We start from the raw sequence: 23,992 nt of genomic DNA, 5'->3' as shown, positions 1-23,992 counted from the left end.
ATTTCAGTTTGGATTCGTCGTATTGCAAGCAATCTTGCTACCAACACTCTTCTATTCCTCTGTTGCAGATCAATGATGTACAACCAGAACCTGATTTGCCCCTTATCCCAGAAGTGTACTCCAAGTTCATTGAAGTCTTTAGCAAAAAAGAGGCAGAGACGTTGCCATCTCATCGTTCTTACGATTGTCCCATAGATCTAAAACCCGGGACCATGCCACCCTGCGGACGTCTCTTTCCTCTCAATAATCCAGAATTGGACCACCTTAAGGAGTACTTAGAGGAAAACCTAAGAAAAGGTTTTATACGTCCTTTAGTATAATCTGCTGCCGCCGGAATATTTTTTGTCCGGAATAAGGATCAGTTTCTACGTCCGATAATAGACTATAGAGAACTTAATAACATCACCAAGAAGAACAGGTACCCACTACCTCTCATCCCTGAACTGATCGAAAGACTACAAGATGCGAAGATATATACAAAGTTAGACTTGCGAGGAGCCTATAACTTGATTCGCATCAGAGAGGGGGATGAGTGGCTCACCGCATTTAGGACAAGGTATGGCTTGTATAATTATTTAGTCATGCCCTTTGGGTTAACAAATGCCCCAGAAACCTTCCAATTATTTATCAATGATGTCTTTAGAGATCTTCTGGATATCTGCGTTGTGTTATACCTCGACGACATCTTGATCTACTCCTCCTCCCTGGAAGAACATATAAAGCACGTTAGTTGGGTTTTATCTCGTCTACAAGTCCATCGTCTATATGCGAAGGCTGAAAAGTGCTTATTCCATACTCAAGACATCACATTCCTTGGATACCGCATCAGTCCTAAAGGTATACAGATGCAACAAGACAAGGTAGATGCAGTTAAACTCTGGCCTCAACCCACAACTAGGAAACAACTACAACGGTTCTTGGGGTTCAGTAATTATTATAGAAAATGTATTAAGAATTATTCTACAATAGTAAAACCTCTTACAAGACTAACCAGTTCCAACATACCCTATAGGTGGAATGACCAAGCTAACCAAGCCTTCCATTTCCTTAAGAATGCATTCACTTCAGCACCTATATTAAGTTTTCCGGACTCTACACTCCAATTTATTTTGGAAGTTGACTCTTCCGAATACGCCTTGGGTGCAGTCTTATCACAACGAAAAACCCTGAATTCACCTCTTCATCCAGTTGCTTTTTTTTCAAACACCTTATCCCCGGCAGAGATAAATTATCCCATTGGGGAAAAAGAACTCCTGGCTATAAAAAGGGCCTTTGAGCATTGGAGGCATCTTTAAGAGGGAACCAAATCCGATTATTATTTACACCGATCACCGCAATCTTGAGTACCTACAAAAAAACAAGTCACTCTCAAGTAGACAAGTCAGGTGGAACCTCTATTTTAGTCGCTTCAATTATCAGATTATCTATAGGCCTGGTTCACGAAATGGGAAAGCAGACGCACTCTCAAGATTGATAGACAAACCACCATCAAGTTCTTCACCCACTTCAATAATTCCACCTGAAAGATTCCTTGGAGCTATGATGGTTTCAGAAAGTGACATCCAAATAGCACTGAAATCTGACACACAGATACCATACAACAAAGTCTCCTTCAACAAGGATCTGTATTTCCATGGCACCAGATTATACATTCCAGAGTCACTCAGGAGTCTTCTGATTAGAGAATTCCACTAACCACCCCTTTCAGGACATCCAGGTATCCAAAGAACTCTGGAATTATTACAAAGATACTATTGGTGGCCAAACATGTTCATCAGTGTACAGGATTATATAAAGTCTTGCAAAATTTGTACTGTTTCAAAGGCAGAGAAGAAACCACCATACGGCTTTCTAATGCCTTTGCCCATTCCAAACTCCCCATGGAACCATTTAGGAATGGACTTCATTGTTGATCTACCCCTCAGTGCTGGAAAAAATACCATCTTAGTCATTACAGATCTCTTGACTAAGATGGCACATTTCATTCCTTTTCATAAGATCCCCTCATCTTCTGAGACTTCTCAACTTTTCCTGGATAATGTAGTACGTCTTCATGGTCTACCCTCCATCCTGACGACCGATAGGGGAAGTCAGTTTACTGGAAACATCTCACCACAGCTTTACAAAATGACCATTGTCTAACTACCTCCTATCACCCGCAGACAAATGGTCAGTCAGAAAGAATCAATCATTTGTTGGAGCAGTATTTAAGATGCTACTGTGCATATCACCAACAGGACTGGATACAATTTCTGAGTATGGCCAAGTTTTCTTACAATAACACCCTAAACTCGTCTTCTCAAATGACACCTTTTTATGCAAATTATGCATATCATCCGCGGTTATCATTCAACTATTCTGGCATCGAAGACATACCCTCTGTAGATGAATTACTACGTAAATTGACGGAAAAATATCTGCTACTGAAGAAAAACATACAACAGGCTCAGGCTTCCCAAAAACGGTTCTATGATCTTAGGAGAAGGTCTTCTCCTAGTTACTCTGTAGGTGACAAGGTTTGGCTTTCCACCAAGTATTTGCGTCTCCAGGTACCTAGCAAAAAGCTTGCCACCCTTTTCCTCAGACCATTTCCTATTTTGAGAATCATAAATGAGAATGCTGTGGTTCTGGACCTTTCACCTTCCCTTAAGTTTCACCCTTCATTCCATGTGTCCCTCCTAAAACCTGTTACAACTTCGGACAAACATGAACAAGTGCTTCCCCCGACATCTACCATCCTGGACGTGGACTCCTTCGAAGTACATGATATTTTGGATTCCAGAATTGTCAGTGGGGTTCTTCAGTATCTCATCCATTGGAAGGGGTTTTCACCTGATGATGTGTATAATCCTGTCTCTCAAACAGTGAACTTTGCTGAACCTTGAAACTTGTAAATATTGGGATCTCAGTACATTACTTTAACTTTTTGGTCAGAACACTCATAACAATAGAAGACTCTGTAAACTTCTGGGAATAATTCCGGACATTAACAGCTTATGCTCCCAAAGAGAAGTTGAGCCTCAGTTTAGAAACTGCAACAAGTATTCCCACACATTCAACTTATTGCAACTATTAATTTCATATCAAATAAAATTTCACTAGAGTCATTCTGGGCTTATTGCTTATATTAGTACAGAGACTCAAGTGATACATTCCATCATTTAAGTCACATTTGATCTACAGTTGTGATCCACTAATTCTAAGTAAAGTATATCTGACAGTATCAGAGCGTATTTTTGCACATGTGCTAAAAATTCTTCAGGAGAGCGAGCACGGATCACTACATATAAAGTGGGTGGTACCGCTCTTATGTGTAACACTCACAAACCAGGAAATGAGCAGGGGGCGGAGGAACATCGCAAACAGTAGGATATATAAAACATAAATCATTTATCTTTCGGGACAAATTTTAAAATAAAAAACCTAGCGACTACATGTTCTACAACTTGGTTAATGCATAGCATTAATCGTAGATCTTCAAATTGACTTTCACTTTAAGTAATAACATGATAATTTTCCATTGTTCTCTCTATGTATTGAGCTTTAGTTTTCCAGACAAATATAAGATAAGGAAGCAAGCGTGTGTACACAAAGTGATAACATAATGAAATATGATATTCCCTGACGCTCAACCCATTGTATTAGGCTGTGGTTTAAAAGCAAAAAAATCAGCTACTTCATATACACAAATAAACCTGAAAATGCAATTTCTCAAATATTTTATACTCTGCAGCTGGTATAACAAGTCATTGAAAATACATTAATATGAAAACAATTTTACAGTGTACTGTCCCTTTAAGGTTAGGCTGTGTGAAGACAGTCAAAAAAAGAAATTACAGTCCGAGTGGGGTATAGAAGAGATAAGGTAATAAAATGTTAATTTTCCATTGTTCTCTCCAACTTGTGGTGATTGGTTTACGGAAAGATATAAGATAAAGAAGCAGGTATATGTACATAATGATATAGAGTAATGAGATCAGATTATACCTACAAGCTCAACCCATTTTATTAGTTTGTGGCCTCAAAACACAAAATCAGCTATTAAATAAACACAAATAAACCTTAAAAAGCAAATCTCATACATTTTATACAGTTGCGGAAAACCTGAAAATGGCATTTCGGCAGTGGATCAGAGGGGTAGAAACTACCACCTTGGATAATCTGATGGTCAAGGAACAGTTCATTTAGGCGCAGCTGTATCCTGCAGAAGAGCAGGAGTGGGTGCTGGATCTAAAGTCCAAAACAGCATAGGAAGTGGGTGAGAGGGCATATTTCTATATGGCCAACAGATCACCAGTAAATATGAGAAAAGCCTTTGCTAAGGAGCAGGGTTGATTTGATTTAAATCAAACTGATTTAATTCACGATGTAAATCACTAGTCAGTAAGGCTTGATTTAAATCATAGTTTTCTACATAAAGACTAATTCTTGCTGGTATAACTTTAATATGCAAGTAGATGAAGATTCTTAGAATAACAACTTTTCATATTAGTTTTTTTATCCCCAGTTTAATAGGTTAATCAATATAATTCATATTTGGACAACTTTTCTGTTGTACTTAGGAAGGAGAAAAATAATCATTACCTTAATAATAACAATTTAAATAGATTTATTCAACTGAAACAATAACATTACAGCATATGTTATTGCTTAAAGAAACATCCATGTTTGTTAACTAATTTGGCTAAACAAAATATATATATTTTAAGAAACTTAGACTGTCAGCCCAGCCTACACATGAAAAACTTAAATACTGTCCTCTGTAGCTCACTCATCATCTTCAGCTTCTTCTTTGTTCATAATCTGGAAAAGAAAAACAAGCTTTCCTGCTTTATCGGGTCCCAAACGATTTCTCAATTTAGAATGAATGAGTCCAAAGGAAGAGAATATTCTTTCAACGCCTGCAGAAGAAGCTACTGCTGCTAAAAGTGAAATTATTACTTGAACAGTCTCTAAATCCAAGTGCTTAAGTGACTTCCACCAGTTGTGAATTTCTTTAAAATATCTTCAGCAAACATATAGTTCTTGAATGGTTCCCCCTTAGCTTTTACGTTTATTATAGTTGGCATTACAGATGGATGATTGCTGGATACCCATGTCATAGCTTAATATCTTGTAGGCAGAGAAACTGCCCAATAATCTTACAAAAACCTCTGGAAGAGCATGACATTGTGAATGGATTAATGGAATTTATTTACCAAAAAAATAAACATATACAGCCTTATTCTACATAATTAAAAAACTAATCTTTATTTCACGATGGAATAACTTTTGGATGGTAATATATTTTCCTCAAAAAGCATTTTATTTAAAAAAAAATCCGATTTAATTCCAAACATTTTTGCTTCAGCTTCCTTAGGGAGAGCCAGTGCCACTTCTGGGACTTCTAGGGAGATACCCGCAGGTGATTTGTTCGCAACAAAGTGGGGCACATAAGCTCTACTTGCCCAGAGAAAATAAAATTGGCCCAACCCGTTGGAGGAAGTCACCCTCAGAATGATCAGTTTCTGTGTTGTTTGTCACCGGTCAGATGCAAACAACAATGAAAATCTACAACCTGTCACTGTGGACACAAGGCAACACTGGGACTCAGGGACACTGGAGCAGATGTGACCCTTGTGCGTCCAGAGCTGATGAGCTCTAAGGGCATTATTCCTGGCAGGACTTTAGTAGTTAAGAGATTTGGATGAGTACAACCTTTAGTGCCTAAGACACATGTTTAGCTTGATTGGGGAGCAGGGAGAGGTCTAAGAAATGTGGGGGCATCTGACAATATTCCTACTGATGCATTACTGGGTACTGATCTGGGCAGGTTGTTATTAGCCTGACAATGATACCTGTGACCTAGTTACATTAGATATGGGCCCTGTTTTGCAAAGGGCTGTGTGTAAAAAAGCTCAGCGACATGCTGACCGTAAGGGAGGAACAAATGACAGCAAGAATCAGTTTGTGCAAGAACCAGTGGGTTCCGCATTACCGATTGACAATGTAATGGGAAAGACTGACTGAGTGGGGGAGTAGATGAATGGTGTGTATTTTTCTGTGCCTGAAACAGGTGGGGATCTACAGTACTGAGTAAAAAGCTTGAGTGCCATCTCCCCTTGCATCTCTTATTTTGGGGAGGTGCCTTGAAGACCTCATGATTTTAGGATATTAGGGGTTAATTTTTTTCTTTCTTTCTTTTTTTCTTCTCTGCTATTTTCAACTCTGTACCAGAACTATCTAAAAAGTCAAACTAATGGGACCACTGGTTTATATTACATACATCTGGGGAAACAGATACAAGGTGCAATCTGCTCTTCTCAGGAGAGCATTTTTTATGAAGCAGAGATGTCACCAGAGTGATAGAAACCAGTGTTACTAGGAAGACACCAACCTGAGGACAATCAGAGGTGACACTCTGTGATATCTTAAAACATGCTTTAAAGGGCCGTAATACCCAAATGTTGAAACACTTGAAAGTGATGCAGCATAGTTGTAAAAAGCGGACTCGAAAATATCACCTGAACATCTCTATGTAAAAAAGAAAGATTTATAACCTCAAAATGTATTCACATCCCATTGTAAAGGACTAAACCGCCTGTCCCGGGACCTGCAAGGGAGCGTGCCTCATGAACACTCATGTTATTTCCCCATTCAGTTTAGGGAAGCTTACTATAAAAACTCATGAGAGTTTAGTGAAATCTCATGAGATCACAGTAAAAGGGTTCATGACCTCAGCACTGTTGATGCTGATTGGTTGCTGTTCATTTCTTCCTTCTTCTTTTTTTTACCTGCAGCTGGGCATTAACTGAAAGATAACTTTTTAAACAGCACTTACTCTGGTGAGCTGAGGAAATTGTAATGTAAAATATCTTCCTTTTTTACGCTCAGGTGATATTTTCCTGTCACATTTTTACAGTTATGCTGCATCACGTTCAAGTGATTTACACTAGAAATGGTACATTATCCTAACCTCAGGAAAAACATAAATTATGCTTACCAGATAATTTCCTTTCCTTCTGTATGAGGAGAGTCCACAGCTTCATTCCTTACTTATGGAAAATACTGAACCTGGCCACCAGGAGGAGGCAAAGACATCCCAGCCAAAGGCTTAAATACCTCCTCCACTCCCCTCATCCCCCAGTCATTCTGCCAAGGGAACAAGGAACAGTAGGAGAAATATCAGGGTATAAATGGTGTCAGATGAACAAAACAAAAATTTAGACGATTCAGACAATTAGAGAACCCCCAACAGTACACCAAACTGCAGTTTGACCCTACATCAAGGTTTCAAAGGGAACTTTTACAATTAATTGATGATGGTAGGGAAGCAGGTTTTTTTTTATTAGAACACATGTGACTTCCTGTATACCCAGTACCCCAGGATACCTACTTTCAACCATCTTCCTAAGGTCCACAAGACCTTAGAGAATGTGGAAGGGAGATCGATAATCAGTGGGATTGGTTCCCTATTGGAACCTCTCTCAAAATGGTTGGACACTCTACTCCAGCCCCTAGTTGGGGAACTTTTGAGCTATTTACGGGATACCAAGCAACTCCTCAAAGAAATAGAGGAGATCACTTGTGAGGAAGAAAATGGCTGGCTTACGATTGATGTTAAAGCACTATATTCATCGATCCCACATGATCGTGGATTAGAAGCCATTGCCTTCTTCCTAAGGAGGTCCACTGGCTATGACAGAGAGTTTGCACATTTTGTGTTGAGGGTAACAAAGTTTTTACTCACACACCATTTTTTCATGTTTAAACAGACCTTCTATCTCCAGAGATGTGGCACAGCCATGGGGGCTAAATTTGCCCCATCATATGCCAATCTTTACATGGGTTGGTGGGAGCTGTGCCACATCTTTGGGGATAGGAATGCATGCCAGTCTAATATAGCATACTATCGTCGCTATATAGATGATTTGCTTGTGGTTTGGAAAGGAGGCAGGGACAGAGCAATGGACTTAGTCACATATTTAAACTGTAACGATGCAAGCCTCCAGTTTACATTTGATTATGGCGAATCAAAGATTAATTACCTGGATGTAGTACTAAAGGGAACCAACAAAACAGAAAGTCATGGTAGAATTGTACAGAAAACCCATCACAGGGAACACCCTGTTACATGCTGAGAGCAGTCACCCTAAACAAGTATTTAGATCTGTACTAAAAGGACAGTTCATTAGGGTGAAACGTAACTGCACAAGGGATGAGGATTATTCCAGACATGAAAAGAAACTAATAGACACATTCCTTGAGAGGTGCTATTCCAAAAAAGATATAAAGAGAATACGTAAAGAGGTAGAAGAAATTGAGAGATCCAGCTTTCTGAAAGATAGAAACAGAGAGGAAGAGGTAGACAAGGGGTCTATGGGAGTGACCTTTGTCATTCAATATAGTAGACAGTATCAACAAATATGCAACATTTTGCATAAACATCTCACAATTTTAAAGGCAGATGATGACCTAACAAAGGTTATTTCAAGAGGTTGCCGTTTTGCGTACAAAAGAGGCAAAACGTTAGGGAACCATCTAGCTCCCACTCAACGTAAATATAAAACAAAAAAAGGAGTCCACCTGGTTAAGCTTTAAAGGAGTTTACAAATACAGCTATAAGAACTGCATAGACTATGAACATGCCAAAGTAGGCAGTGGCTTTAAGAGTATACATACAGGAGAGACCTTTGAACACAAAGCCTGCTATAATTGCAGGTCTAACTATGCGGTATACCTGTCAACTTGTGATTTATGTGACATTCATTATGTAGGCTTAACTACATGTGAGGTAAGATCCAGGATTTGTGAGCATGTTAACAATATTAAACAGGGAGAGCTCACTACACCTCTTGTGAGCCATTTTAGAGAACAACACGCCAAAAATCCTAAATCTCTTACATAGACCATTAATGAAGTGGTCAAGACAGATAGTTGGGGAGGAGATAGAGAAGTGATTCTTTCAAAAAGGGAGGTGTTTTGGATACACAGACTGAATACCAGGGTCCCAAACAGTTTTAATTCCGAATTTGACCTTATAAATCATTGGTATTAGTCTGTGTATCCGTGACAGGGACTCCCCACTCATTTTTAAAAGCGATCAAACATAATACAAAATATAGGACTAGTAATAAACAAGGCCCATTTTTTATCTAACTGCACATGTATGGTATAACAAATCACATAGTAACCCAGATATCCCTCGAGACCAGCTAAATGGTAATAATAGGTGAAACCAACAGGAGATAATAGAAGGGGTTAAAAGGGACATCAATGTATGAGTGAAGAGATGTCCTCCCCCACTTATCTTCCCATGACAGTATCAGGGTGATAATATAGTATTAGAGACTAGCAACAAATATATCATAGTAGTCCATTTCAAGTTTCTTTTATTATTTTCAGGCAAACATCACAATACATAAGACCATCCTATAACTAACATTAAACACATAAAGCCATAAGGCAGAAGTGACATTAGAATAATAGAGATAGCGGAATCTCCATTAGGAAGGTTAAGTGGGTAGGCCAGCAGATACAGGGTTAATAATTTAGAGCCCTCCTAATAGGCGTATTCTCAATACACAGGTGTAGGTGTGTGTATAGTCACGTGTTTTTGTTTTAACCAATGAGAAAGTGTTTTAGCATTTAAAAGGTGTAAGCACAGGTACCCAGTAGCTACGATTACGGCAGAAGCCGAAACGCACCAGCCATAGGGTACGTGGATACCCACACCTACCATTTTTTGCTCCAAGGTTATCAGCTGTAACCTGTTTTCCATGTGTGTTTTATAGGAATAAAGAGTTTCTGTTTTCCCAATCTGGTGCTCTCTTAATGTTGGTTATTTGATTACATCATTGGATATACAGAGAGCACTGATTATTTGAGCACAGGCAGCGCATCAGCCCCAGTATTTGGCTCCGGAGTACTGGTATCAGTAACAGTGTCTCTGGGATACAGCGGACGACAAGCCCCTACCCCCCACCACACATCACATGCCTCACACCATTGGAGGAACAGTAGCAGCACGGAAGACAAACACAACGGTCGTGTATTACAGACGGCGTGCTGAAAGAGGGAAAACTTGTTCTGAGAGTTTACAGCTCGTAGTGGAGATACCTTGAACTGGGTAACTATGAACCTTTCCCGAAGACCGGCACAGATACGTCTACCGTAACATGTGAGTGAAATCGCTTTCTACTTGTATATTGAATGCAACATTCTTGTTTACAGTGTGTGATTAGACGACACGGGGGAGAGACATAGATTAGACAATTTCTTAATAGGGGTGAAGATACCTAAATTCAAACTGCAAACCATTAACTATATGTGTGCTAAGTGTTTTGAGCAATAGATACATTGACGGGCCGACCCAGTAGAGGTTTATTGGTATACTGTGTATACAGGTGATGCAAATACCACTAGTTATTTTGAAAAATTTAGGTCCGCCCCACGAAGAGAACGGGCGGGGGCCGTGGACTCTCCTCTTACAGAAGGAAAGGAAATTATCTGGTAAGCATAATTTATGTTTTCCTTCTTAATATAATGAGAGTCCACAGCTTCATTCCTTACTTGTGGGAAACATATACCCAAGCTCTAGAGGACAGTGAATGAAAACGGGAGGGTAAAAAAGGTGGACCCTATTCTGAGGGCACCACAGTCTGCAAAACTGTTCTCCCAAAAGATGCTTCAGCCGAAGCAAAAACGTCAAATTTTTAAAAGGTATGTAAAGAAGACCAGGTGGCAGCCTTACAAATCTGCTCCATAGAGGCATCATTCTTGAAGGCCCAAGAGGAAGCCACTGCTCTAGTTCAATGAGCCTTAATCCTATGAGGAGGCTTATGTCCCGCTTCATATGCTAAGCGAATAATGCTCCTCAACCAAAAAGATAAGGAAGTGGCTGAGGCTTTCTACCCCTTACGCTTCCCAGAATAGACAACAAACAAAGAAGAAGTCTGTCTAAACTCCTTAGTAGCTTGAAGATAGAACTTCAAGGACTGAACCACATCCAAGTTCTGAAGTAACCGCTCCTTTGAAGAAGGGTTAGGACACAAGGAAGGAACGATAATCTCCTGGTTGATGTTGCGATCTGAAACAACCTTAGGATGAAAACCTAACCCAGTACGAAGAAAATCCTTATCAGCATGTAAAACTAAGTAAGGGGGCTCACATTGCAAGGCAGCCATCTCAGATAGTCTGCGTGCTGAAGCAATAGCCAGTAGAAAAAGAAACTTCCAAGACAGTAATTTAAGTCCGTGCATAGGCTCAAACAAAACCTTAAGAACAAGATTTAAACTCCAAGGAGGTCCGCTAGATCGAAACACAGGCCTAATTCTAATCAAAGCCTGAACAAAAGACTGGACGTCTGGAAGCTCAGCGAACCTCTTGTGCAGTAAAAAAGATAGGGCCAAAATCTGTCCCTTAAGGGAGCTAGCCGAAAGGCCCTTCTCCAGACCATCCTGGAGAAAGGATAGAATCCTGGAAACCCCGACTTTATGCCAGGGAAATCCACGTTCTTCACACCAGAATAAGTAGGTCCTCCACACCTTATGATAGATGCGACGAGTAACCGGCTTACGAGCTTGAATGAGAGCATCAATATCTCTCTCAGAAAAACCTCTCTTGGCTAGGACTAAGCGTTCAATCTCCACACAGTCAGCCTCAGGGTATCTAGATTTTGATGAACAAAAGGACCTTGTTCAAGCAGATCCCTGCGACAAGGTAACCTCCATGGAGGAGATAAGGACATCCCCCCAGATCCATGAACCACATCCTATGAGGCCACGATGGAGCTATTAGACTCACTGATGCTCGCTCCTGCTTGATGCGGGCTACTACACAAGGTAGAAGTGGTAATGGTGGGAAAATGTAGATTAGATTGAACCTCCAAGGCACGGCTAATGCATCTATTAGCTCTGTCTGAGGGTCCCTACCCATATCTGGGTAACTTGGAATTGAGCCGGGACGCCATGAGATCTATCTCCAGTGTCCCCCATCTGCTGAAAATCTCCGCAAACACCTTGGGATGGAGAGACCATTCCCCCGGATGAAAAGATTGCCTGCTGAGGAAATCAGCTTCCCAGTTGTCCACACCCAGAATGTGGATCGCTGACCGCCCATTCCAGAATCTGAGATACTTCCCTCATTGCTAGGGAGCTCCTCGTTCCCCCCTGATGGTTGATGTAAGCCACCAAGGTTATGTTGTCCGATTGTAATCTGATAAACTCGGCCGAACCCACCAAGCCTTCAGAGCATTGAAGATCGCTCGAAGCTCCAAGATGTTGATCGGGAGGAGAGATTCCTCTCAAGTCCACAGGCCCTGTGACTTCCTGGCCCCCCAAACAGCTCCCTATCCTGTGAGACTTGCGTCCATAGTCACAATCTCCCAGGATGGTCTCAAGAAGGATGTCCCTTGGGACAGGTGATATGGACAGAGCCACCAGGAGAGCGATTCTCTCGACCGGCTATCCAGAGAAATCTGTTGAGACAGATCTGAATGATTGCTGTTCCACTGTCTCAGAATGCACAGCTGAAGAGGTCTGAGATGGAATCTGGCAAAGGGGATGATGTCCATGCAGGACACCATAAGCCCAATTACCGCCATACACCGAGCCACAGATGGGCTGAAGGAGGTTTGGAGGACAAGACAATTGGAAGTTAGCTTGTAATATATCTGGTCTGTAAGAAATATCCTCATGGATATGGAGTCTATTATAGTACCCAGGAACTCCACCCTGGTACTGGAAATAAGAGAACCCTTTTCTAAGTTTATCTTCCATCCATGAGATTGAAGAAGAGAAAGAAGGGCTTTTGAATGGTCCTCTGCCAGATGACAGGACGGTGCTTGAACCAAAATATCGTCTAAGTACGGTGCCACTGCAATCGCTCTGGTTCTGGCCACTGCGAGCAGAGCCCCTAGAACCTTTGTAAAAACTCTTGGAGCAGTAGCTAGACCAAATGGAAATGCAATAAACTGGAAGTGCTTGTCCAGGAACGCAAATTTTAGGAACTTGAAGTATTCCCTGTGTATAGGGATGTGAAGGTAGGCATCCTTTAAGTCTATGGTGGTCACAAATTGTCCTTCCTGGACTAAAGGAAGAATGGATCTTATTGTCTCCATTTTAACCAAGGGGACAGAGAGGAATTTGTTTAAACACTTTAGGTCCACAATTGGACGAAAAGTACCCTCCTTCTTTGGGACCACAAACAGGTTTGAGTAGTATCCCAGACGTCTCTCTGCTGGCGGTACCGGTACAATGACCCCCAGGGTGGAGAGATCCCTCACACACCCTAGAAAAGACTCTCTCTTTTCTGGCCTTGAAGACAGGTTTGATAAGAGGAATCTGCCCCTAGGAGGATGAGACTTGAAACCTATCCTGTATCCCTGAGCGATGACGTCCAGTACCCACGGGTCTTGCACGTCCCCAAATCAAGCTTCTGAAAAAAGTGACAGTCTGCCCCCTACCCGATCCAAAGCCGTATCGGGGCCGCCCCTATAGGCCGACTTTGACTTGGCAAGCTTCTTATTCTGCTTGGATTTATTCCAGGACTGAGGAGGTTTTCAAGTTCCCTTGGACTGCTCCGGCTTTGCAGAGGGCTGCGGATGTTGGGATTTGTCCGAATGAAAGGAACGAAAATTAGGACCTTGTCCCTTAGGTTTGTTCTTCTTATCCTGCGGTAAAAAGGCACCTTTGCCTCCAGTAACCGTGGATATGATAGAGTCCAGGCCTGGACCAAAGAGAATCTTTCCCTTAAATGGGAGGGAAAGAAGTTTAGACTTTGAAGTTTGAAGTCATGTACGCAGACCAAGACTTCAGCCAGAGTGCCCTATGGGCTATCACAGAAAAACCTGAAGCCTTGGCGTTTAGGCGAATAATCTGCATATTTGCATCACAAATAAAAGAATTAGCTACCCTTAAAGGATTACTTTCTGTTATAATTTTTAAGCTAAACAACTAACATATTAAAGTTAATAAACATTAATTAAAACCTACTGACCTATATTTTCTCCAAAACGAAGTTTCATAACATTCTAAAAGTTATATCTTTTATTCGCCGATGATGTCACGTTATCCTGCCCACTATTTTCAGCACTGAGTGTTCAAAATACTTAAACCAATAACTTTGTGTTTAAAGCGCCATTTTGAAACCTAGGTATTGTAAACGGATTGGAACAGAGCAAAGGATACCCACGGAGTGGGTTTGGAAAATAATTAAATTTGCAGACAAGATTTCTGATATACGGTAGAGATATGTTAATGAAATGCTATTGATAAAAAGCGTATTTGGGGTAGTTAGTTAGTAACAGGCATAGAAAATATTTACTTACAGTGGCCCTTTAAGGCCTTAATTCTTTCCTGGATTGTGTCGAGGGGACCCTCCACCTAGATCAACTCAGAAAAGGAGACGCACCAGTAGGTAACCGCTCCCGCAACAGCAGCAACAGCCGCTGCCGGTTGAAACAAATATCCCGTATGCTGAAACATTTTTCTTAATAGAGTTTCCAGCTTCTTATCCATGGGCTCTTTAAACGACGAACTATCCTCAAGTGAGATAGTAGTGCGCTTAGCAAGCGTGGAGATAGCACCGTCTACTTTAGGGACAGAACCCCACAACTCCAACTGAGAGTCCGGAACCGAGAACAATTTCTTAAAGGAAGAAGGGGAAAAGGAAGAACCGAGTCTTTCCCATTCATTCTTAATAATGTTCACCATCTTTACGGGAACCGGGAAAGTCTGTGGTACAATCCTGTTCTTGTAGACCTTATCTAATTTCGGAATACAAGGTTCCTCAGGTAATTTAGGTTCTGCAACCTCTGTTCAATCCTAAATCTAAAGTCTGGTTCCTCTGCAGCTGGAGGCTTAGAGACAGCAGATTCTGACCCAGAAAGAGTATCCTCTGAAGTATCAGAGGCTTCTTCATCATCGAATAATCTTGTATCAGATAAATCCAATAAGCTAGTAGATGACCCCTGGGAAGGATAGCAATATCTAACCTTTCGCTTGTGCTTAGCAGAGCGAGGTAAAGCACTAAAGGCTGCAGACACTGCCGTCTGTAACTGTTCAGTAAAGTCTGGCAGTAAAAGGGCCCCTCGAGATGGAGGATTAGGAGAGCTACGGGAAGCTACATGTGTATTAGGAGATGACTGTAGGGTGTGCATCTCACAGGACGGAGACTCCTTGAAGGTAGAAGACTCAGTAGTACTAAACATATTAGCTCTCTTTGATAAGATTACTTTATAAAGGCATGTGGAACAATAATTGAGCAGGCGGGTATACCGTGGCCTCCTCACAATATAGACAGGCATTAGATTTAGGTAAAGAGGGAGTACCTTCTAACGGATCAGAGTCCTCCATAGCTTGCACTTATAAATAGGATAAATGGCACATTTATACCCCAATGGCTGGGGCACTCACCAACTCCTATGATCCAGGCCTTAGAGAGAAACCTCTTCGTCTCCAGACAACCGTACGGTCAGGAAGAAGAGAATAAATGTGACCACACCCGGTCACGTGGTGCACCATGCAGAACCGCCCCTGCACCACCAAAAAGCATGCCAAGCCTAACAGGCTGTGCATCGCTCCAAAATAAAAGTAAAACCTGTACATTCTAACATCTGCCTGAGCCTCATCTCACACATGTCACAGCAAAAACACAATATTAAAAATATGTGATGAATCCCTCCTGTTCAATAATCCCCTTCCGGAGACATTAACCCTTGATTCCAAACAGATTAAAGGAGTCACACTGTGACCCTGTCTTCTTGCGTTATCAAATGTGTATAAAAATTGAAACAATCTTTCCGGAATCTATGTCATCGAACAGAAACACAGCCTCTCAATTTGACAGTCTTGTAGCATCACTCCTGACATGGACTTGAGTGATAGAAGCAGGCAGTGAAACTCGTCAACACTGATTGCTTAGGAGCTGTTAATACGTCTGGATGGGTTCACAGAAAGACTCTTCCTGCATCTCCAGACTCTAACATACGCCAATGCTCTCACTGAGAGGCTGACAAGACTACTTAAAACTCCAGTCCCATTCCGTAGAGTACTACCCTCCATAAGGAACAACTCTGTATCTTCTGACACTTCTCTGACAACCTCCTGTGACGAAAGTCAAAAAATGACTGGGGGATGAGGGGAGTGGGGGAGGTATTTAAAGCCTTTGGCTGGGGTGTCTTTGCCTCCTCCTGGTGGCCAGGTTCAGTATTCAGTAAGAAATGAAGCCATGGACTCTCCTCATATTAAGAAAGAAATGTATTTAATTCTGATTTCAGCAGAGCGTGGAACAAAATAAGAGACCGTTTTTCCTTGCCAACTCCCTTGGCATGGATATCTAAGCTTGTACAGTATTAGGGTCTGTTTTTTTACTCTTATTTTAATTTAAAAAACGGTTTTGCTTTTTGTGTGTATATGTGTTTTATATAAATGCAGTATGACTACTTTTTGTTCATTATAAATGTTTCTTTATTAACGTTTTGTCTGTCTAATATAATTTTTGCTAAATTGTGTTTTGCGATTTTTAATCTGTAGTCTGGGATTTTCTTATATAGGATTCCCCATATAATAATGTTAATGTGGTGGCGGCATAGTTTAGTGTGGGAGGGATTAAACAGAGTTTAGGGATTTTTCTAGGTGTTGTATAGACTAGAGAGTGTTTATTAACCTTTGCACCCACTGAACTAAGTCACAGGCATGCCTGGAGTGGCTAGACTGTGACAAGCTGGTTAAAGGGACTTTCCGGTAAAAATTTAAATGCACATAGATGAATTACATCTCTGAATAGAAACACATTTGCAATACGGCTTCTATTAAAAGTTATAACTGTTTTAATGTTAACATTTTTCTCTGCACGTGCATGCGAAGCATAGCTAGATTTTGTCACTGCACCAGCATTTTAAAATGATGCACCTGCTCAGAGCACCAGTGGGGCTTGTATCATGTCGGCAATTAACAAATTAAGTCATTACCAGATGGTACAAGCACTTTAGGCTCTCTGAGCAAGTGCTGTGTTCAAAAATGCTGGTGCACGGTGCATAATTAAATAAACAGCTATAGCTTTTATTAGAAGCATTTTTGCTAATACATGTACATTACACAAATGCTTCCATTTAAAACTGATATGTAACCTTGTGGATTCCAATTTTGGCTGGAATATTCCTTTAAGATAGAAAGGGTCGGTTAACCCTTTTAAGTGCCAAACTGGTGATTGTTGCAGGGTTGATTAACCCTGTACGTCACACTCAGTCTTTAACTTATTTTAATACTTTTGTTAAAAAAAAAACAAACAAAAAAAACATTTGTTATGTATGGATTTAGTATATTTAAATAAAAATAAGTTGTTTAAAAAATAGTTAATAAACAAACTAAACAAATGAACCTGAATCTTCCTTATTTTGCAGTGTTCAGATGATATTGAGCATAAAATGGAGCCTTGCAGTGAAGCTTGTGCAATAACCAAACAGAAGAACTCTGCAAGAGTGATATCGTACATTTGCTTTTACTGTTTTTCCTTTCCCCATAAATGCTGCAGAGGAGGAGTGTCCAGACGTTGCCAGAACACAGCCTTCTAAGAATCTGCAGATAATACTAAACTCCCAACTGTGACGGCAGAAAAACAAATAACAAATACATTCTCAATTTGCATCAATATATACACTGATCAGCCACAACATTGAAACCACCTGCCTAATATCGTGTAGGTCCCCCTCATTCTGCCAAAACAACTCTCATGCATGGACTCCACAAGACCACTGAACGTACCCTGCAAGTTGCAAGGTGGGGCTTCCATGGATCAGATTTGTTGTTCCAGAACATTCCACAGATGCTTTATCAGATTGAGATCTGGGGAATTTGGAGGCAAAGGCAACATGTCATGTTCCTCAAACCATTCCTAAACCATTTACAATGTGACAGGGTGCATTATCATGCTGAAGAGGCCACTGCCATCAGGGAAAACCATTGCCATGAAGGGTTGTACGTGGTCTGCAATCTCTAGGTAGGTGGTATATTCATCCACATGAATGCCAGGACCCAGAGCAGAACATTGCCCAGAGCATAACACTGCTTCCGCCGGCCTGCCTTCCTCCCATAGTGCATTGTGCTGCCATCTATTTCCCAGTAAACAACGCACAGGCACCTGGCCATCCACCTGATCTAAACAAAAACGTGATTCATCAGAACAGGCAACTTTCTTCTATTCCTCCTTGGTCCACTGCTTTCGGCGGTGGACAGGGGTCATCATGGGCACTTTGACTTGTCTGCAGCTTTACGTAGCCCCCATACACAGCAAACTGCGATGACAGGGGTCATCATGGGCACTTTGACTTGTATGTAGCTTTATGTAGCTCCCATAAACAGCAAACTGCAATGACAGGGGTCATCATGGGCACTTTGACCTGTCTGCAGCTACGTAGCCCCTATACGCAGCAAACTGCACTGTGTGCTCTGACACCTTTCTATCATGGTCAGCATTATTTTTTTTCAGCAATTTCAGCTACAGTAGCTCTTCTGTGTGATCAGATCAGACAGGCTAGCTTTCGCTCCCCACATGCATCAATGAGCCTTGGGCGCCCATGACCCTGATGCTGGTTCACCAGTTGTCCTTCCTTGAACCACTTTTGGCAGGTACTAACCACTGCATACCGGGAACACCCCACAAGACTTGCCGTTTTGGAGATGCTCTGACCCAACCATCTAGCCATCACTATTTGGCCCTTATCAAAGTCACTCTGATCTTCATTTGCCCATTTTTCATGCTTTCAACACATGAAATTCAAGAACTGACTCTTCACTTGCTGTCTGATATATATCCCCACCTTGACATGTGCCATTGTAACAATATAATCAATGTTATTCACTTCACCTGTCAGTGGTTTTAATGTTGTAGCTGATCAGTGTTTCTACAGTGAATTAGTTTATTCATCAAGAAAATATATTTTAGTTTTTTTGTAAAAGAGGCAGGTCCCACCTTATTATTAACTTTTTTTTTTTAAAGCAATTTAATAAAATGTATTTCTGAATATCACTTTTGTGGGAGAGGAGAACACAACAAAACAAAAAAAAACCAATAATTTTTACTTGTGTTCTCTTGTAAAATAATATCATACAGATTGTTACAACTATTGCATTTTCTACAAGTGTCTGACTTCTGTACAATTTCACAGTCCAACTAACATGGTTTATATTATTTGTTTTAAAAACTGCAGACTTAGGAACTCTTTCGCTTACATTAAAGCAGACAGAGAGCAGTGATTGGATGCAATATATGAACTGGTTTCAGCCAGTCTTGCCTTTGTTTTCCAAGCTTGCTTATCTCCAAGTACAAATACTAATCCAACCCCCAACCCTTTAGTTAAACTAAGCCAGGAAAAGAGGCTGTTCAAAAAGCACAAAACAAATAATTGTGCCTCATAAATCTATCAGGTATTGGGTTTATGCCCAGAAACAAAAAAATAGAAACTACATCATATTTTCCCCTCTGTGCACAGAGTTAAATAACAGCTCAGAATGTCTTTTGTACACCCTCCTCTCTCACTGGGATGTCTTCCGCAGGATCCATTACAGCTGTGACTAAGGACACGTACTAAAACTGCAGAAAATTCAAGAAGCATCCTAAGGGCATACAGAGAAATGACAAACCTTCAAGTGAATGCACCAAGCAATTTTAGGACTATATGTATATTTTTATTTTTATTTTTTAAAACAGAAGATGAAGATTTTTAAGCAGAAAACAAATGAATGAAGACAATGTTCAAGATGCTGTTGACTAAAGAACATATTTGATGCAAAGATGGATGTTTCAAGTAACAATAGGCATGCTTTTTTGTGGGCACATATATAAAGGTGATTTTATTTATCTTTATATATTATTTAGAATGAATATATATATTAGCCTCATAGCTGAATTGTATTTTCAATTTCCGTATTTTTCCTACATTGGGATCATCTATTAAAGATATTTTTTAGCAGAACATAATTTGATTAAAAAAAAAAAAAATACCACAATAAAGTAATTGGACTTTGTTAATATTTTTTATCAACGTATTGACTCAATGTCTCTTTATTTTAATAAAATTAATATTTAAATCCTTGACAATCTGATTTTTTCCAGTAGTAATTATTTAGCATATTTTAAAATAATAAGATTCTGATGTTTTATGATCCCTAATTAGATACAAAGTAGCTAAACAATAAATTAATACCAATACAATGTATCATATGATAAAATAATAATGACCCTAAGTAAATACTGCCTTATTACTATTGAAATTAATATTTTAAATGATCTGCCAAATTTAAACAACATTTTAAGTCTTGATTTATGGATCAGGTAATATTAATGTTCCATTATTTTAATATGTTGTTTAACTATATATATATATATATATATATATATATATATATATATATATATATATATATATATATATATATATATATATATATACACACACACACACACACACACACACACAAGCATAGTGCCAGTTTGGTTTAACATAGTGATATTAAAAGAGAATACATTTAATGTTGTAACCAAATCTTTTATCTTGTTTTCTGAGGAACTTAAAATAAAGAATGCCAACTCCCATTCTATTGCCCTTTAGGATGAAAAATCAAAACAGAAAGATATATATATACTTTTTGAAACCTCCTTCTCTGTTATTTGACCCGCTGCAACAATCTATATGCACAGAAACTGCATAAAGCCAGAATAAAATATCTATTGAATACAACATTACTGTCAAATGCCTACACAACCTACATGTAATTTTACTTAAATTTGATTTACAGTGATAAGATACAAATACACACACAATTAATTCAGTTATCTTTAAAAAAAGACAGTACTTTTATAATTTTCCTAAATATTATTCTAAACATTTTTTTTAAAAAGCATAATGTATAGTGTTGGGACTCTACAACTATCTGATAATAATAACAATAATAGTGAATGAGTGACTAGAAAACAATATTTTATAAATTATTAAAGATTATTTAGATATGAGTTTTTGTTTCTAAATTAAATAAATAATTATTTACTTTTTATTGAATTAAAACATATCCCTCAAACTGGACTGCTTTTTGAGACTGAAATCTTTGCTTATTCATAAATAAGCTTTGGACATAAAATATATAAAATTACATTTTCTAGTAGAGGCACTGAATAACCTAATTGGCACGAGTGATTGAGCATGTGGGGGATGAGTTCTCAATCTGCATTGCAATTAAGCAAGCTGCTTTCTTTGATGTTTTCTGTCTCCCATTTTCAAGCTCCATTTTCTTCTTGTTTAACCTTTTATGTGCCAGACAACGCTTTAAACAGTTATGGAAAGTATTATAGTCTTATCTACCAGTCAAAAGATTAAAATGGACTGAATTATTTGCTGTGTCTGTAATGTGATAGCACAGAACAAAACAACCTTCCTTTCACAGTTTCTCAATTGCACATAAAACCTTATAATAAAAATATAAAATAATCTAATATAATTAGCAAAAATGCATTAAACTATATTTTACTATACTGACAAACATAGTCACTGTTTATAAATATTAGTGTTTTTTTTATTTTTTTGGATGGTTTACGTATATATGTGCTAAAAAATAACATGAACATTATTTTATTGAACACCATGATATAGTATAATAGATTACACTCTCTATGTTGATCCACTTATTACAATTTATCTCACCCCCTGAAACACACTAGAATATCCCGAAACACACTAATATATCCTGAAACACACTAATATAGTGAGTATTGAAAAGAATCGCCCCCCATGAAAATAATCACATTTTGTTGCTTTGCAGCCTGAAATAAAGACAGACACAGTTTTTGTTTATCCAGTTGTAATTACTCAGAGTAAATTATAACATACAAGTGAAAGATATAACACCAACATGTCAGGCAAAAATAAAGAGAATTCAAAAACAGAATCACTGAGTTGGAAAAAGGATCACCCCCTCCTAAAATTACTTGTAAACTCAATCAGGTATTGCTAATCACCTTCTCAACGGCACACACAAAGCTATTTGACCTTCAACTGTGATCAGCTGTGGCATATTGATTAGCTCAGCATGAAAAGTGCTTTCCTGGAGCATCTCAGTCCCTGGTAGTGCAACTGAAGCAAACAATCAACTATGGGTGGCAAGGCACTGTCAAAAGATCTCCGGGATAATGTTGTGGACAGGCACAAGTCAGGAGATGGATACAAGAACATATCAAAGGCTTTATCAATGCCTAGAAGCACAGTGAAGTCTATTATTAAGAAGTGGAAGGTATTATGTACAACACAGACCCTCTCTGGATCAGGACGTCGCTCCAAACTGGATGAAAGAGCCAGGAGGAAACTGGTCCGAAAGGCAACCAAGAGGCCCACATCAACTCTGAAGCAGTTGCAGGAATTTATGACAAAGAGTGGTCATTGTGTGCATGTGACAATAATATCACACATTCTCCACAAATGTGGCTTGTATGGGAGGGTTGCAAGAAAAAAGCCACTCCTCATGAAAGGCCACATGCAGTCACGACTGCACACCTAGGAGATTCTGAGGCCACATGGAAAAATGTGTTGTGGTCAGATGAGACTAAAATTGAATTATTTGGCCTCAACACCAAATTATATGTCTGGAAGAAATCCAATACAGCTCACCATCCAAATAACACCATACCTACAGTAGAGCATGGAGATGGTAATATCCTGTTATGGGAGTGTTTATCTGCAGCAGGCACTGAAGCACTTGCCAGGATAGAAGGAATAATGGATGGGGCAAAATACCATCAACTTCTTGAGGAAAATCTGCTGCCCTCTGCCAAGAAGTTGTCAATGGGAAGAAGGTTTACCTTCCAACATGACAATGCCCCAAAGCACACAGTGGTTGAAGGAGAAAAAGGTAAATGTCCTTGCATGCCCTAGTCAGAGCCCAGACTTAAACCCAATTTGAATATCTGTAGCATGACTTGAAGACTGCAGTCCACATACGGTCACCATCAAATGTAACGGAACTGGAGCAGTTCTGCAAAGAAGAGTGGGCAAATATTGCACGTTCTAGATGTGCAAAGTTAGTAGAGACATATCCCAACAGACTAAAGGCTATAATGAAAGCAAAAAGTGGTTCAATAAAAAACTAACACAAGGGGGTGATCCTTTTTCCAACTCAGTGATTCTGTTTTTTATTTATGTTTTATTTTTTCCTGACATGTTGGTGTTATATCTTTACTTGGATGTTATAAGAATCCCCCCCCCCCCCCTTGAAAAATAATCACATTTTGTTGCTTCGCAGCCTGAAATAACAGGCTGCGAAGCAACAAAATGTGATTATTTTCAAGGGGGTGATTCTTTTCAATACCCACTGTATATCCTTACATGCTTAACCCAGGAGCCTGTTTTGTTAGGTAGGTTCAAAAGAGAGATGGGGGATGGAAAACCAAGCACATATGCAGCTTTTTTTTTTCTTTCTGTGGCTAAACCGAAAGTAGAGTGCTGAGTTTCTCTTCTCAATATAACTAACTGAAACACTAGTAAAAAAAATAACAATAATATATATATATCACACAGCTGCCGAACACTTGTCTTGGTTTTGTGGTTAAAGTGTAGGTTTCGCCAAAAAAGAAAAAACAAATATATATTTTTTTTTAACATCACTATTTTTCAGAGTTAGAGTCTCACAAGATATATATGCTTAAGTAAAGATAATAGATTTTTTTTTTTACATAGAAAACACTAAACAGATTAATTCTCCTGTTATTATCAGATACTAAAGTGTTATCGCTCTGTGGATAAATAAAGCCTCAGTGAATTCATTATTTCTTCCGTTGCTATGATCCCATTCTCTTGACTCTCTCACGTACTCATTTCATGTCACTGTTTATAAACATGTGTAATTAAGTTTTTTTTTTTTTTTTTTAAAATAGGTATAATTATGAATCATATTAATTAAATCCCTTTGCACAGAGCTATGGATTTCTACTTCAATGTGTAAATAATAGTTTACATTTAAGGGACATT

General features: G+C 39.3%; 1 protein-coding gene across 1 annotated transcript in view; it reads right to left on the bottom strand.

The window, feature by feature from the left end:
* LOC128638464 (uncharacterized) overlaps positions 1–23,992 on the bottom strand; it is a 665,546-nt gene that overhangs the window by 474,541 nt on the left and 167,013 nt on the right. The gene's annotated exons all lie outside the window — the stretch shown is intronic.

Source organism: Bombina bombina, chromosome 8, assembly GCF_027579735.1.
Source record: "Bombina bombina isolate aBomBom1 chromosome 8, aBomBom1.pri, whole genome shotgun sequence".
In the NCBI taxonomy this organism is placed as follows: Eukaryota; Metazoa; Chordata; class Amphibia; order Anura; family Bombinatoridae; genus Bombina; species Bombina bombina.
Note: the sequence above shows the minus strand (reverse complement) of the source record. Positions and strands in the feature narration are given on the sequence as shown.